Raw genomic sequence first — 12,190 nt, 5'->3', positions numbered from 1 at the left:
ATGCAAGCACAAAGCACAAAAAATTAGTCATTTTCTAGATAAAGATATGGGAAGAAAATTTCCCCCATCCAAAAAAGACAAAAAATGAGAGGCCCTCATCATCATCATCATCTAAATCATTAGAATAGGAATCTGGAACCCCTCCTCTACTCTACCTCCCTAAAACCCTAGATGGCCCATGATGCACAATGCTCACATTCATCATTGCATTGTTGATATTTTAGTTATATAAATGGGGCATAGTGTTACTTACAATGGAAATCAACATCACTCTTCTAGAAATGATCTTATCCATTTTTTGAGATTGCTTCCATAAATTTCTCAAAAAATTCTTAAGATTTTCAATTATACCAATTTGTATGCTAGCAAATTTTCTCTTTTTTGATGTTGTGTCTACACCTAACAATTTTAATACCTCTTGTAACTTCTTTTGTATAAGAAAAAGTGAGAGAAATTGGTCTTGTTCAAGTGTTCCAAGATCATCAAATTTACTCATTATTTCCCTTGTTATTTTATTCATTGACCTCTTCTTAGAAAGATTTAAAGGTTGTCCATGAGCAAGTGATATTAATTTCTCCCCATCCATTGTAAGTAATTGATCTAAATTTCTATAATTATATTATTTTCTTTCTAGTTTGAGTTAGATTTATAAGTTCATCCATACTAGTAGGAGAATTTGATCCTAATATATCTTTCTCTAACATCCATGAACCTTCTCAAACTTCCATTGTTTGAACACCTCCTTCACCTTAAACATCTCATTGAACTTGATGTTGTCGATTGCGCTAGGGTACATGCACATTAATATGCCAATGAAGCTTCTTGGTTTCTTTGTTATGTACTAGTAGACCTCTTTCTTGTAGATTTACTTTTCCTTCCCTTCATGTTCCCCATTATTAATATTCAAAAAAAATTCTTAAATAATTTTTCTTCAAAAATTGCCTTTGAAAATTCCCTTTTAACCCAAGAAGTGTGAATGAAAATGATTTTTGACTTGAAAAAAATGAAAATAAAATTATTTATATCATTCCCAAATGAAAACAAAATACACAAAAAACCTAGTTTGGGTGAGTTTATTTCAATAAACTTCCAATAGGCCTTTTAAAACCAAAATTCAATCACTTTTTATTCTAGGGGGTTCGATCCAACCAACCCTTCAAGCGAACCAGGAGGACCTCTTTGGTCGAAGGGTAGCTCAATTGAAGGGATCAAAAATGGATTTTTTTTGAAGTCTAGCATAATTCTGAAAAGGGTGACCTTTCAGAACCTAAACCATAGATCAATGGAAATGATCATCGAAAAAAAAAAAAACCTAATGGTGCTACTCAGAACAAGCTTTCCAACAACTATAAGTTTAATATATATTGAATTCATTAAGACCTTTAAATATCAATTTAATTGAATATAGGTTGTTTTTCCATTGAGAATTTTCTATTTTTGACATTTTAGGAAAAAAAGAAAATAAAGGCAACCAAAATTGGAAAAGTATCTTGAAAATAGTGATTTGAGTTAGCTTTCTATTGAAGAAAGAACAAATGAATTTTTATATAGTGGGATCAAGTTAGAGAAGTGAACCTATGGCCAAATTAGAGTTGATGTCACTCTAACACTTAATAAACTATAAAATATTCAACCAAGTTAAAGAATCTTTAAAAATGTTGGTTTTCACAAAAAACACTTTTCAAAGGAGAAAGGAATTTCCATAGAAATCATTTTAAATTTTCTTTTTTTTATAAAAAATATATTTACAAACTAGAAAGGAAATTCCAAAACTCACTAGTTTATATCATCTTTAAATACTCAGTAGTTTTGAAGCTACAGTGTTCTAATGTGAGATTTTTTTCCAAAATATTGGTCTTAGTGTTCAAATTGACTAAAAAGTGAGACATGCTATTATGGGACGTCTATAAGGTTTTTAATTTTGACAAAATTTATGTCAAAAAGGAAAAAGAGTAACCTGATATGAGAAAGTCTCTTCTTTAAAATTTTATTTAATTTTTGACCAAAGATGTATGAGGTCTCTCTAGCTTCTCCCATACCAAAGCTTCAAATATTTGCTATTATTAACATTAATGCTACATTGTTTTTTTACTCAAGCATTTGTACTTTTTCTTCTTCTTAAAATATAAGCTAGATTATGTAGGTTTTAGCAATTAGAAATCTCTAGTCAAATTTATAGGAAAGTAACAAATAATGATTGTACCTTATAATGTGCTAGTTACACAAGTTATCTATATGACCTAATATGACTACCTTTAGAAATGTGAGTCTCATGTTAGTGTTTTGTCCATCCAAATACATTATAATTCTATATCTCTAGATACATAACAATGTTGTGTATGTATATAAGCTATATCTGTATATATACATGTATATGTCATTTACACATACACAAACACGAGTGACTTAAAGAAAACACTTGTTAATAAATGCATTATGAATTTCTTAATTAGCATTGCACACAAGTTTTTTTTAAAGTTATGACCTGTGAGCTTATGGCCAGGCTAATCTCCCATAGTGCAAGCCACTCTCACCAGTTGACCTCTTTTTAAAATACTAAAATAGTCAAATTTGCTTAATTAATATTGAGAGATTAAAGGTATCGAACTTGCCATTACTACTTCTCCAATAAACCAAAAAATACTATCCTACAACGAAATAATAAATCAATATAAAGAATAAAATGAAAAAATCTGATCATAATGTATTAGTCTTTATGTCTGAATACTATGAATTTATTGTTTTCTGCATTCTATATTTCGTATTTGCATTTGCATCAGATCCGGGCTGAAACGGTAAAAGGTCTTCCCTCCAAAGTAAAATATTAGGAAGTAGTGCTTTTGGTCAATTCACTCCTATGCTATGTACCCTCGTAGTTTTCTTGTGGGTTTTCTATAGATTTAGCGTGCAAAGGAAAAATAAATTAGGTTTGAGATTGCCACCTGAACCTTTTACATGGCCTGTGATAGGAAATCTGAACCAACTGGGAAAGCTTCCCCATCGTGATCTTGATCATGATGTTGAAATTGGGCTCTGTTCCCACTGTTGTTGTCTCTTCTTCTGCCATGGCAAAAGAGTTCTTGAAAACCCACGATGTAGTTTTTTCAAGCCGACCCCTTTCTGCTGCAGGAAAATACATTGGCTATAATTTCCAGGACGTGGTATTGTCTCCCTACGGGCCTTACTGGAGACACATGAGGAAACTGTGTGTTGTGGGATTGCTGAACGCAAAAAGGATCGAGTCATTCAGAAGTGTAAGAGAGGAAGAGGCGCGTCTCCTTGTTCGTTCAGTGTGGGAGAAATCTGAGCAGGGGAGAAATGCTGTTAATCTCACCAAGATGTCTTCTTTGTACGCATTGGGATGCATGTGGCGAATCCTATCGGGCAATAAATACTCTTTTAACAGTGACACTCATGTGGATGATGGCGGTGAAGAGATAATGAAAATGGCCTCCGATGTTGCAGCTCTGATGGGAGAAGTTAATATTGGGGAGTTCGTTCCATACTTAGACTGGATGGAATTGCAAGGTGTGAAGAGGCGCATGAGAAAGGTACACGAGTCCTTTGACGGAGTGGTGAAGAAGATAATAGAGGAGCACCAGCGGCGGAGGAGGGAGTTTTGTGACAAGGAGCATGAGCCGCAGTCTGATGCTAAGGACATAATTGACGTGCTCTTGGAAATGGAGAGTCTCGACGGAAAGGAAATCACCGAAGAAAACATCAAAGCCATTATTTTTGTATGATTTAGTTTTTCTTTATGCTCTTCTTTTTCTAGTTGATGGTTGTGTTGAAGATTGATGCTGAGATCTTCACTTCAAACTCCAGCTCCACCGATCCATTTCCACCGTTCTATAAATAATTTCTAGAATACTTCAGTTCAGAAGTAGTTTAAACAAGAAGCATGCTGTACATATGGCATGCATTAGATGATATTTTTGTATGCATTTTAGTTTAGTCTTAGTTACTTCTTCTCCCATTCTTAATCATAGGCATGGAATAATGCTAAAACCACTGTCAGAACTCTTGATCTATATTTTGATCTATGTGTTAGAGATTAGTTTTAACAATTTTTTTATTTGAATAAATGTATTGGCTGAATAGCAATTGTAGTTGGAATAATATATCAGTTTATTTTTTCTCTGCAGTAAAACAGAGCCTCCCCTGTTTTGAATATTATCATTTTTTTTATTGTGTTGCTGCTGTTGTTTAAATCCTACATTTGGTATCAGAGCTGAAGGTGTTTGAAAGACAGCAGCATGGCAAACAATTTGCAAATCCCAGAGTTTGATGGAGTTGATTACCAATATTGGTCAATCAAAATGAAGACTTTTTTGATTGGGAAAGATTATTGGGAGATCGTTGAATCTGGATATGAAGAGCCTGCAGATTGGAATACTCTCCAACCTAATGATAGGAGATTGAAGAAAGAAGTTGAGAAGAAGAATGCAATGGCATTGTTTCACATTCAGATGGCTCCTGATAAGAGCTTGTTTTTTCGAATTGCTGATGCACAGACAACAAAAGAGGCCTGGAAGACTCTAGAAGATGCTTACCATAGCAATGATTAGATCAAGGTTGTGAACCTACAAACTTTGAAAAGAGAATATGAGAACTTGAAGATGAAGGAGACAGAGAGTGTGGGAGATTTCTGTGTGAGAGTGAAAGATGTGACTCATAAAATGGCCACTTTGGGTGAATCTATTGCTCAAGAGCAAATAATACAAAAGGTATTGAGATCTCTAACCCCAAGATGGAATATTGTAGTAATTGCCATAGAAGAAAGCAAAAATTTAACTACCATGGAGTATGATGAATTGGTTGGATCTCTTATATCACATGAGGATAGAATAAGGGACACATCTACCAGTGTTAATGAGATGGCTTTTGCTTCCCAATTGCAAATTTCAAAGAACAATGGTGCTAGCAGCAGTAGTAGCAACAACAAAGGCTGGGGAAGGGGCCAAAATAAAAAATTTTCAAGAGGATCTAGAGGAAGAGGAGGTGCTCAAGGAGGAAGAGGTAGAGGCAGATTTGATAAAAGGAACATCCAATGCTATCATTGCAATAAGTATGGACATTTTGAGAGAGAGTGTAGACTGAAATCAGGTAACAATAATGCAAATTATGCCCAACAAGATGAGGATCCTTCCTTGGGTAATTTATTTTTGTGTTATGGGAAAGGTGAAAGTAATGTGAATGATGTTTGGTATTTGGATTCTGGATGCTCTAACCATATGTCTGGCAACAGAGAAATATTTTCAAAGCTTGATGATAGTTACAGATCCAATATTACCCTTGGTAATAACAATACTGTGGATGTTGCGGCCAAAGGAGCCATGGATGTTCAGACAAAGGAAGGTATGAAAAGTGTTCAAGATATTTATTATACTCCCAAGTTAAAGCATAATTTATTGAGTGTTGGGCAGCTATGTGAGAAGAATTATAGAGTGGTATTTGAGAACATGCACTGTACTATCTATGATAAGAATAAAAAAAATAAAGTGATTACAGTTGTTCCTATGACAAAGAATAGGATGTTTCCTTTGAAGTTTGGTCAAAATGATAATCAGCTTGTCAATATAGCTTATGAAGATAAAAGTTGGTTGTGGCATCTCAGGTATGGCCATTTGAATTTCAATAGTTTGAAGAATCTAACATCAAATGCATTAGTTCTTGGATTGCCTAAGGTTGAAGAGCATAAACAGATTTGTGAAGGGTGTGCAAAAGGGAAACATTCAAGGGAATCATTTCCAAAAGGCAATGCATGGCGGGCCCAATACCCACTCCAGCTTATTCATTCAGATATTTGTGGTCCAATGCAAACAAAAAGCTTGGGTAAGTCATCATATTTCAATACTTTTATAGATGATTACTCAGGCATGTGTTGGGTATATTTTTTGAAAATTAAAGATGAAGCCTTTGATACATTCAAGAGGTTTAAAGCTCATGTAGAGAATGAGAAAGGGAACACAATCAGATGTTTGAGAATAGATCGAGGAGGAGAATTTTGCTCAAACAATTTTCAAAATTTTTGTGAGATGAATGGCATCAAAAGACAACTCACAACTGCATACACACCCCAACAGAATGGAGTGGCTGAAAGGAAGAATCATACTGTGGTAGAAATGGCAAGGAACATGTTACAAACCAAGGGTTTGAACAATTCTTATTGGGCTGATTCAGTTGCTACAGCCTTATATATTCTCAACAGGAGTCCTACAAGTGCCCTACACAAGATGACTCCATATGAAGCATGGTATGAGAAAAAGCCTAATGTAAATCATTTTAAAATTTTTGGTTGTTTGGCTTATGTTCGCATCCTTGATCAGAACAGGCAAAAGCTAGATGCTAAAAGTGAAACATGTATTTTTGTGGGCTATAGTGAAGAAAGCAAAGCTTATAGATTATTCAATCCTATTACTAATAAGATTTTTGTTTCAAGAGATGTGATTTTTGATGAAAGGGGAGTTTATGATAATAAAAAACAACATGTTGGAAAGCCAAAATCAGTTTTGGATGATGATGATATTGCTAATAATGATAATGAGCAGCCAACTAATGGTTCTATTTCAATATCACCAAGCCCACCAAGAAACCCCTCACCAATCCCAAGAGAAAGTCCAACCTCAAGTCCTCCAAGGAAGGTAAGAAGATTGAGTGATATTTATGAGAGGTGTCAAAATCAAGCACATGAAAAAGATCCAATAGGTGAGACAGTAAATTTTGCATTACTTGCTAAAGTTGATTTTGAGCCATCATGTTTTGAAGATGCATGTGCTAATGAGGTTTGGATGCAAGCAATGAATGAAGAGATGGATTTCATTGATAGGAATGAAACATGGGAGCTTGTAGATCTTCCACATAAGAAGAAGAAGATTGGCACAAAATGGGTCTATAAGACCAAGTATAATAGTGATGAGAGTGTTGAAAGACACAAAGCAAGATTGGTTGCTAAAGGTTTCACTCAAAGGTATGGCATTGATTATGAAAAAACTTTTGCACCAGTAGCAAGACAAGAAACTATTAGGATGCTAATCTCTCTTGCAGCTCAAAAGAAATGGAGTATTCATCACATGGATGTGAAAAGTGCCTTTTTGAATGGGTACTTAGAAGAAGACGTATATGTGGGACAGCTACAAGGTTTTGAGATTCAAGGCAAAGAAGATTATGTCTACAAGTTGAAGAAGGCTTTGTATGGCCTCAAGCAAGCACCACGTGCATTGTATGCAAGAATTGATGGATATTTTCAGCAGAATGACTTTCAAAGAAGTAAGAGTGAACCTACCCTTTACTACAAACAAGAAGGTAATGAAATTCTCATTGTGAGTTTGTATGTTGACGATTTGTTATCTATGGGTAGTAGTTCAAAGATCAAAGATGAATTTAAAGTTGCTATGAAGAATGAGTTTGAGATGAAAGATTTAGGCCTCATGAAGTACTTTCTTGGTATGGAGGTTTATCAAGGTAAAGATGAAATTTTTATTTGTCAAGAAAAATATGCAAAAGATATGTTGAAGAAATTTGATATGGCTGATTGTAAACCTCTTTCCACTCCAATTGCTCATGGAGTTGGGTATGTGCAGGATCATGGTGTGCCAAAAAGTGGCGATGTGAAAAAAAGAGAGTTTGAAGACGCCTAAAAGCGCTTCAAAATCCGCTCTGACTTTTTTTTACCTATCCAGGAACCAAACTTGGAAGGTTAAGCCGAGCCTTATCAGATATCCGATATCATATCGGATATCCGATTTTAAATCCAATATCCGACTAATAATTAAAATCATATAATAGTATGATATATTATTTAATATTATTATTATTGATATAAAATAATAATAATAATATTAAATAATATATCATACTATTATATTATAATAATAATATTATTATAATAATTATTATACTATAATATAATAATAATATTATTATAATAATTATTATACTATAATATAATAATATTATTATAATTATTATTATACTATAATGTAATAATATTATTATAATAATAATTATTATACTATAATATAATAATAATAATATTATTATATTATAATCGTATAATATTATACTATAATAATAATATTATAATAACATATTATATTATAATAATATAATATAATATTTCATATATTATAATATATAGCAATGTAATATTATATATATATATAATATAATATAATAATAAAAAGTAATATCTTATAATATAATATATAATAAAAAAGTATAATATATTATAAATTATAATAATATAGTATAATAATAATATTTTATATTATAATATATAGTAAATTAATATAATAAATATAAAATATAATATAAAAATATATAAAATGTAATATATATGTCCCTAGGGGTCCTAGGACCTCTAGCGACATATCTCGTCGTTTAATGGGTCAGAGAGGGTCATAGGTCACCCTATGACCCTCTTTGACCCATATTACCCATTCGAATATGTCCCTAGGGGTCCTAGGACCCCTAGAGACATATATCATCATTTAATGGGTCAAAGAGGGTCATAGGTCACCCTATGACCCCCTTTGACCCATATGTACGATTCGAATATGTCCCTAGGGGTCCTAGGACCCCTAGAGACATATGTCATCATTTAAAGGGTCAAAGAGGGTCATAGATTACCTTATGACTCCATTTGACCCATATTACCCACTCGAATATGTCCCTAGGGGTCCTAGGACCCCTAGGGACATATGTCGTCGTTTAATGCATCAAAGGGGGTCATAGGTCACCCTATGACCCCCTTTGACTCATATGAACAATTCAAATATGTCCCTAGGGGTCCTAGGACCCCTAGGGACATATGTTGTCGTTTAATGGGTCAAAGGGGGTCATAGGTCACCCTATGACGCACTTTGACCCATACGAACGATTGGAATATGTCCCTAGGGTCCTAGGACCCCTAGGGACATATTTCGTCGTTTAATGGATCAAAGAGGGTCATAGGATTTGACCCATATTACCTATTCGAATATGTCCTTTGGGGTCCGAGGACCCCTAGGGACATATGTCGTCGTTTAATGGGTCAAAGAGGGTCATAGGTCACCCTATGACCCCCTTTGACCCATATTACCCATTCGAATATGTCCCTAGGGGTCTTAGGACCCCTAGAGACATATATCGTCGTTTAATGGGTCAAGAGGGTTATAGGTCACCCTATGACCCCCTTTGACCCATATGAACGATTCGAATATGTCCCTAGGAGTCCTAGGACCTCTAGAGACATATGTCATCATTTAATGGGTCAAAGAGGGTCATAGGTTACCCTATGACCCCATTTGACCCATATTACCCATTCGAATATGTCCCTAGGGGTCCTAGGACCCCTAGGGACATATGTCATCGTTTAATGGGTCAAAGGGGGTCATAGGTCACCCTATGACCCCCTTTGACCCATATGAACAATTCGAATATGTCCCTAGGGTCCTAGGACCCCTAGGGACATATGTCATCATTTAATGGGTCAAAGAGGGTCATAGGTCACCCTATGACCCCGTTTGACCCATATTACACATTCGAATATGTCTCTTGGGGTTCAAGGACCCCTAGGGACATATGTCGTCGTTTAATTGTTCAAAGAGGGTCATAGGTCATCCTATGACCCCCTTTGACCCATAATACCCATTCGAATATGTCCCTAGGGGTCTTAGGACCCCTAGAGACATATGTCGTCGCTTAATGGGTCAAAGGGGGTCATAGGTCATCCTATGACCCCCTTTGACCCATATGTACGATTCGAATATGTCCCTAGGCATCCTAGGACCCCTAGGGACATATGCCGTCGTTTAATGGGTCAAAGAGGGTCATAGGTCACCCTATGACCCCCTTTGACCCATATGAACGATTCGAATATGTCCCTAGGGGTCCGAGGATCCCTAGGGACATATGTCGTCGTTTAATGGGTCAAAGAGGGTCATAGGTTACCCTATGACCCCATTTGACCCATATTACCCATTCGAATATGTCCCTAGGGTTCCTAGGACCCCTAGGGACATATGTCATCGTTTAATGACCTATGACCCCCTTTGACTCATATGAACGATTCAAATATGTCCCTAGGGGTCCTAGGATCCCTAGGGACATATGTTGTCGTTTAATGGGTCAAAGGCTATGACCCCCTTTGACCGATATGAATGATTAGAATATGTCCCTAGGGTCGTAGGACCCCTAGGGACATATGTCATCGTTTAATGGGTCAAAGAGAGTCATAGGTCACCCTATGACCCCATTTGACCCATATTACCCATTCGAATATGTCCCTAGGGGTCCTAGGACCCCTAGGGACATATGTTGTCGTTTAATGGGTCAAAGGGGGTCATAGGTCACCCTATGACCCCCTTTGACCCATATGAACAATTCGAATATGTCCCTAGGGTCCTAGGACCCCTAGAGACATATGTCGTCGTTTAATGGGTCAAAGAGGGTCATAGGTCACCCTATGACCCCCTTTGACCCATATTACCCATTCAAATATGTCTCTTGGGGTCCAAGGACCCCTAGGGACATATGTCGTCGTTTAATGGGTCAAAGAGGGTCATAGGTCACCCTATGACCCCCTTTGACCCATAATACCCATTTGAATATGTCCCTAGGGGTCCTAGGACCCCTAGAGACATATGTCGTCGTTTAATGGGTCAAAGGGGGTCATAGGTCACCCTATGACCCCCTTTGACCCATATGTACGATTCGAATATGTCTCTAGGGGTCCTAGGACCCCTAGAGACATATGTCGTCGTTTAATGGGTCAAAGACCTATGACCCCCTTTGACCCATATGAACGATTCAAATATGTCCCTAGGGGTCCGAGGACCCCTAGGGACATATGTCATCGTTTAATGGGTCAAAGGGGGTCATAGGTCTTACCCTATGACCCTCTTTGACTCATATGAATGATTCAAATATGTCCCTAGGGGTCTGAGGACCCCTAGGGACATATGTCATCGTTTAATGGGTCAAAGAGGGTCATAGGTTACCCTATGACCCCATTAGACCCATATTAGCCATTTGAATATGTCCCTAGGGGTCCTAGGACCCCTAGGGACATATGTCATCGTTTAATGGGTCAAAGGGGGTCATAGGTCACCCTATGACCCCCTTTGACCCATATGAACAATTTGAATATGTCCCTAGGGGTCCAAGGACCCCTAGAGAAATATGTCGTCGTTTAATGAGTCAGAGAGGGTCATAGGGTGCCCTATGACCCCCTTTGACCCATATTACCCATTCGAATATGTCCCTAGGGGTCCTAGGACCCCTAGAGACATATATCGTCGTTTAATTGGTCAAAGAGGGTCATAGGTCACCATATGACCCCCTTTGACCCATATGAACGATTGGAATATGTCCCTAGGGGTCCTAGGACCCCTAGGGACATATGTCATCGTTTAATGGGTCAAAGAGGGTCATAGGTCACCCTATGACCCCCTTTGACCCATATTACCCATTCGAATATGTCCCTAGAGGTCCTAGGACCCCTAGGGACATATGTCGTCGTTTAATGGGTCAAAGGGGGTCATAGGTCACCCTATGACCCCCTTTGGCCCATATGAATGATTTGACTATGTCCTTGGGGGTCCTAGGACCCCTAGGGACATATGTCGTCATTTAATGGGTCAAAGGGGTTCATAGGTCATCCTATGACCCCCTTTGACCCATATGAACGATTCGACTATGTCCCTAGGGGTCCTAGGACCCCTAGGGACATATGTCATCATTTAATGGGTCAAAGAGGGTTATAGGTCACCCTATGACCCCCTTTGACCCATAATACCCTTTTGGATATATCCCTAGGGGTCCTAGGACCCCTAGAGAGATATGTTGTCGTTTAATGGGTCAAAGGGGGTCATAGGTCACTCTATGACCCCCTTTGACTGATATGAATGATTCGACTATGTCTCTGGGGGTCCTAGGGACATATGTCGTCATTTAATGTGTCAAGGGGACCCCCTTTGACCCATTAAAGGACGACATATGTCACTAGGGGTCCTAGGACCCCTAGAGACATATATCGTCGTTTAATGGGTCAAAGAGTGTTATAGGTCACCCTATGACCCCCTTTGACTCTTATATATTAATAATATACATATATATTAATAATATACATATCAATATAATAATATATATATATATATACATATACATATTACATTATTATATTTAATGAAAATATTACGTTATTATA

The 12,190-nt window shown here is 36.9% G+C and overlaps 1 pseudogene; it reads left to right on the top strand.

The window, feature by feature from the left end:
- The window catches only part of LOC149563147 (cytochrome P450 750A1-like), a 78,105-nt pseudogene that overhangs the window by 62,740 nt on the left and 3,175 nt on the right, over positions 1-12,190 (top strand).

This window comes from Cupressus sempervirens, chromosome 4 (genome assembly GCF_028749045.1).
Source record: "Cupressus sempervirens isolate cs-2001-9-10 chromosome 4, ASM2874904v1, whole genome shotgun sequence".
Lineage (NCBI taxonomy): Eukaryota > Viridiplantae > Streptophyta > Pinopsida > Cupressales > Cupressaceae > Cupressus > Cupressus sempervirens.
This window is presented reverse-complemented; position numbering and strand designations above follow the sequence as displayed.